The sequence below is a fragment of the Capra hircus genome, chromosome 2, assembly GCF_001704415.2.
Source record: "Capra hircus breed San Clemente chromosome 2, ASM170441v1, whole genome shotgun sequence".
In the NCBI taxonomy this organism is placed as follows: Eukaryota; Metazoa; Chordata; class Mammalia; order Artiodactyla; family Bovidae; genus Capra; species Capra hircus.
The window spans coordinates 16,991,834-16,997,677 of NC_030809.1; the positions used below are offsets into that span (position 1 = coordinate 16,991,834).

Genomic DNA, 5,844 nt, shown 5'->3' on the forward strand with positions numbered 1-5,844 from the left:
GTCAGAGGGAATGCTTGTGCTTTTTCTGCAGGAGGCTGGGAAATGACAGGAACAGGGACTCAATTGGGTGAGAAGTCCTGGCCCGGGATGGAGGGTAGAACTAAGCAAGAAATCCAGACGGCAGAAGCATCTGGGCTGGAAGATGAGTGCCTGGAGAGCAACCCCCCACCCACCCCTACCCCCGTGGAGATGCTCCGTGTAATTAACACCTTCTTGAGTTCAGAACTTTGAGGACGTTGTTTAGTCCAAGGCCTCTGTGCTTTCAGGTGAGGTGAGGTGAAGTTGCTCAGTTGTATCCGACTCTTTGCGACCCCGTGGACTGTAACCTACTAGGCTTCTCCACCCATGGGATTCTCCAGGCAAGAATACTGGAGTGGATTGCCATTTCCTTCTCCAGGGGATCTTCCCGACCCAGGGATCGAACCTGGGTCTCCCGCATTGGAGGCTGACGCTTTAACCTCTGAGCCACCAGGGAACCAGTATTCACACCCATGTTCTTTTCATTTAGAAGAGGTGTAGATCCATTATTTTAATGAACACTGAAAACTTTTCCTTCCATAATAGCTTTCCCTTCATATAACACTATGAGAGTTATGTAACAGAGGTTAATGTTCTTTCATAGAAATCTCTTTAAAAATCATATCACACCTACATTAAGGCTTCTGGTCACCTTAGATTATAGAACAAGTACCCATCCAATTTGCGAGTCATTTTCTTCCTTCAATACCAATGTGTAGGGAATGAAGTTTTGTTCTTGTGACATCCTCGAACATTTTTCTATGCTCTAGAGACACTCCTTATAAACAGTAGTGACAGCTTGATGGAGCAGTTTCCCTGGGGTGACAGGTGAGGTGGGCTGAGCTGGGAGGTGAATTTCTCTAAGCGGCAGAAACACCTTGTGGTAACTGGCTGGGTGCAGACTGTGCTGGTTTGAGGATAAGGAGCCTGAGGTTCACGCTTGAGAAGCCAGATTTTGTCTGTGACGTTGGAGGCAGAGGTGTCTGTGGGTGGTGGGGATCCTGGTGAGGGCTGAGGGAGATGTGGGAGAGGCTGGGGTGGGTCTAATCTCGCACCAGGAAGGGGTGCTGGTGCTCCAGGACCACTGCTTTGAGTGGCTCCCTTTGACCCTTGGCGTGTTTTCCGCTGTCCCAGTGGCTCAGGGGTGGGGACCGCTCCGGGCGGACTAGAGGGGGAGGGGAGCTTTCAGGGGCTGAGAGGCTGCCACGTGTGCCTGTGGGGAATGGGGGAGGGGCGGGAGGCGAGAGGAGGTCACACACTGAGAGCAGTACATGGAAATTAAAAGGTGGTTAGAGTCCCAGTGACCGTGGGGCCTCTGCAGTCAGGCAGGCGTGGTTTGCGTTGCACCTCAGCTTCTTAATAACTAGGTCATCTTGGGCAAGGTGTTTAACCTCTCATGTCTCCGTTTCTACACCCCTGAAGTGGAGGTGCTCAAGGGCCCTCCCTTAGGGGTTTGTGAAGATATGTCCTGAGGTGGTGCAGGTGTGTGCTGAGTCCCCCGACTGGCAGCTGGGAATCTAGTCTTGACCTTGCTGTACCTCAGTTTCCTCATCTGTAAATGAGGCTAATGATAGTAGACGCCTCACAGTTTGCTTGGGGGAATGAACTTATTTTATTTATAAGTGTGTAGGCCACAGTCTTGAGACGTGCCCTTTGAATGGTGGCGGGTGCTGTCTTGGCCTTCCTGAGGTCTCCTTGAGGGGTGGGGTGTCCAGGGGTGGAGGCGGCACCAAGACTGGGGAGTGGCTGAGAAGACATGTGAGGACAGTAAGGAGCAAATGTGCCCCCCACCCACCCACCCCCCGGGCAGCACAGCTAGGGACAAGAGGCTCCAGGGGTCAAAGGGCTTTTGCATGAAAACAGGGAGGTTGGCTTCACCCTTACAGGGATCTGTCAGGCCCTTGGTACTGGAGAAGCTTTTTCATCCTCCAACCCAGGATAAAAAAATTTTTTAATTAAAATTAATTCAAAGATTTCCAGGAAGGAAATGAACATTATTTACTGCAACGGCAGAGGGCTGAAGATGGGCTCATCATTAAGGTGCTGCGAGACAATTCATGGCAACAAAAGGACCTACCATTATATCTCCATTAACAATTTTCATTTTCATGCAGCAAAGATAAAAATGTGTGTCAGTGAGAGAGGGCTGGGAAGGAACGAAGTGAAGGGAAGACACTCAGTAGGACAGACATTAAATCACTAAAGCGGGAGATTGTCACACTCCCAATGGACACATGGGTTAAAGGAGGAGTGCACTTTATTCAGCAGGCAAGCATGAAGGGAAAAGTATTCCAGAATGATCCACTATTCCCCCAAGCCCTCAAGAAAAGTACAGTGTAACTGGGAGCAGGTGTCAACGAGCCTGGGAGGCTGGAGGTGAGACGCTCCCAGGGACCAGGCAGGAGGAGGGTCTACGGCCCTGTTAGCCAAGACCCAGCAGAAAAGACCAGGAAGCTCCCTCCATGGTCCAGCCCAGGACACCGTCCCTCTAAAAGGCCAGACCGTCCAGGGGCCTTGAAGAATCTGGACAAGAAAGCTAGGGGTGGTAACTTGGAGCCATTTATGTCCAAACTCCCTGGAAGTGCTGGCCCCACTTGCATAACTCGCTGGCCAAAATCATGACAGGAGCTGAAAGGAGAGCCCAGACCCAGATATCTGAGCATCCAGAACTTTCTGCCTTCACCTCACGCTGTACTTCCGGTTACAGCTGGAAGGGGCGTGTGGGAGGGGAGGGGAGGGGTGAAATCTAAAGGGTTGTTGCCCCCCCCGCCATATTCTACCGGCTGTGAAGCGCGATGACCTTGATGCTGTCAGCTACTCTGAGTGCTAGGTTTCAGCGTGGCTGGGCACTGTCGGTCTCTACAGGTGTTATTAGGGTTCAGCTGTCTTTGCCAGACGACTAGGGTGCCTGTTGCAAGCAGTCCTCAGGGACTCGGTTCAGGCCTCCGAAAAGGGCCTTGTCTGCACCGCAGTGGACTGAGTCAGGCAGGCTAAAGGCACAGATAGAGTTTGGGGACAGATGTGTGGCCGAGCCTGGAGGTATGGTGTCGAGGTGTCTCCCTGCCTGCCCACCCTCAGTTTCTCCTGCCCTTACCTCTCCGTTGAGGCTGCCTCTTATTTCTGGGAAACCTTCCATCAGGAAGGGTTCATTCTCCTTGTTGCTGCTTTTCCTTTTTTTCTAAGCAACCTTTGAGGCATACGTAAGGTCCATGGGGTCTGTTGGGGACACAGTAAATAATTGCTGGTGCTCTGACATCTGCTGTTGTGTCAGCTCCTAAAAACAGTGTCCTGAAGCAAGTCCTACTGTCCGTCTTGACCACCACTGCCTGGTGAGGCGTTTGTTGATAGAATGAATGTCTGATCCCTAATTTACAAAAGTTAGGCAGCGAGCCGAGTGTGCCAAGTGGTTATCTTGCTCACTCACTAAATTGTGTCCAACTGTTTGCAAGCCCGTGAACTGCAGCATGCCAGGCTCCACTGTCCTCTACTAGTTCCCTGAGTTTGCTCAAACTCATGTCCATTGAGTTGGTGATGCAGCATGGTCCAGGCTCCTCTGTCCATGGGATTTCCCAGGCAAGGATACTGGAGTGGGTTGTCGTTTCTTTTCCAAAGGGATCTTCCCAACCCAGGGATCAAATCTGTTTCTCCTGAAACTCCTGCATTGCAGGCGGATTCTTTACCATCTGAGCCACTGGGGAAGCAAAGCGGCTATACGGGGAGTGGCTACTGAGCCTGGCTGGCCTGAGGCTCTAGGAACTAGGCTGCCTCTGATGCCAGTGGCCCTTCTATCAGACCCGCAACCACCCCTTTCCCTTCCCGATTCTTTCCTGTTGCTTCTGTTGTCCTCACTGCACCCTGACCCTGTCAACTGAGAGGGTCTGTTCTGTGTCTGGTCCCTGAACTGCCCCAGCCTGCAGTAACTGGTCCTGAGTTGGCTGGGAATGAGAAGAAAAGCTCTGGACCATGTCAGACCGTTCTGTTTTATTGGACAACTTCCTGTATGACATTTGAGTCAGTGTATATGTTCCCTGGGGCCCCTAAACTCCCCTGCCCCTGCTGCTGTCTGGCCAGCCCTCCAATTATGCCAAGAAACCCCTGGATCCCCTAGAATGCCAAGCTCCTCCCCGCCTCGAATCTGCCCTAAGACTGTTCTCTGTACCTCCAGTATCTTCCTCCCCAGCCTTGTCCTTGCCCCTGTTTCCAGAGCTCCCCTCTCTGGGCAGGGTTGAGAGGCATCCTCTGACCCAGCACTCACAGCCTGCAATGCCCCCACCCCCACCCCGTGGACCACTCTTCTCACCCGGAGGGGATGCTCCATGAGCACAGGAAAGGCTCTGATGCTAAAGGAAGAATAAAGCAGCGTTGGGAGAGGGTGTGGTGAGTCCCCAGTGCTGTGAGCTGCTCTATGGCAAATAGAATGGCTTGTTCCTTGATCTAGGAGTGACTTCCAAGCTCGGAGGCTCCCCAGGAACATGCTGAGGGTGAAGGTTCTAGCTCCATTGCCCTCCTGCTCTGGGCTCCCCAGCGGGCAGGCCAACAGGGACCGACCCAAACTCCCAAGGCCTCTGATTTGTTCCAGGTAGTGAAAGGTAGGGTAGGACTAGAGAGGCTGGCTCTGGGACTCTTAGCAAAACCTTCTAAGCAAAAGTCTTCAGACTTTTGACTTTGACTCCCCAGGGAAGTGGCTGCGGTGAGGGAAGGAGAGGAGCTGAGTAGAGAGGCTGGAGCCATGGGTCAACCCTGGGCAAGTCTCTGCCTGGTCCATCCCTAACAACCCAGCACACTCTGAATCTCTCTGGACCACATGTTCTCCTGCCAGGGCTCCACCATCACTCCCTTGATGAGGACCGTTAGCAAAACTCTTCAAGAAAGGAGGTGGAAGATGACTTGTGTTTGTGTTAAAGGGGAGAAAATAAGGACACACGGATGTTTACATGCTGATGCAGAGACTCTGAAAGAAGCTGCAATCAGGGGTTCCCCCAGGGGAGATGAGTACTGGACTGGGGGACAGTGGTAGGGCACAGACATTTTACTGTCTGTTTACAGATGTGTTTGAATCATGTGTATGCATTCAGAATTTAAAATAAAAAGCCATACCAATAAGACACAGATACTCATTAAAAAAAAAAAAAAAGTAGACAGCCAGAACAGGAGATGGATGAGGCCCCCTTTGAGGAGGATCTCTGTGGTGAGTCACTCTCTGCAGGGTCCCCAAGGCTGACCCCTTCTCAGGGCTCCCACGCTCCATGTCCTGGACACCTGCTTGTCTCCGCCTTACCGCTTTCTCCCAAGACTCCTGGCCTCCCGCTGCTGCACTCAGGGGCCCTCACCTCTGCTTAGATGGGGCCAGGGACCTAGGGTGGGCTCTCTTGGGGAGGGCCTGTCTTATGCCCTGCCCGGCCAGCTTGGGGTACCATGGCCTGATGCAGTGAATGAACTTGGTTCTACCCATCACACAAGCACCGGTATGATGGGATCGGGGACAGTGAGAGCTTAAGGGGCTGTCATGGTTCTGTCAAGCTCTTCCCTGAATGATGGGGGGGCCTGGGCTGGGGAGGGCCAGGTGATTCACCCACAGTCACACACAAGCTGTTTTGATTACTTGGAGACCACATATGTGGGGATGAATCACCCAGGCCCACTTTGGAGAGTTTCTATTCCTGGAGGCGTCTGAAAGCCACGGCCTGCCAGGCCTGTAACATCGATCTGTGCCTTGGTCTTTAATGGGATTCCTAGCTCCTCCTGGGCAGGAGGGGAATCTGCCAGGCTGCTTTCAGCCCAGACTTCCCTGCATCTCTGGAATCTGCAGAGGTTCCCTGCTGGGAG

The 5,844-nt window shown here is 52.6% G+C and overlaps 1 non-coding gene across 1 annotated transcript; it reads right to left on the bottom strand.

The window, feature by feature from the left end:
- TRNAW-CCA lies at positions 404–475 on the bottom strand. The gene has a single exon. It is a non-coding gene; the product is annotated as a tRNA-Trp (tRNA).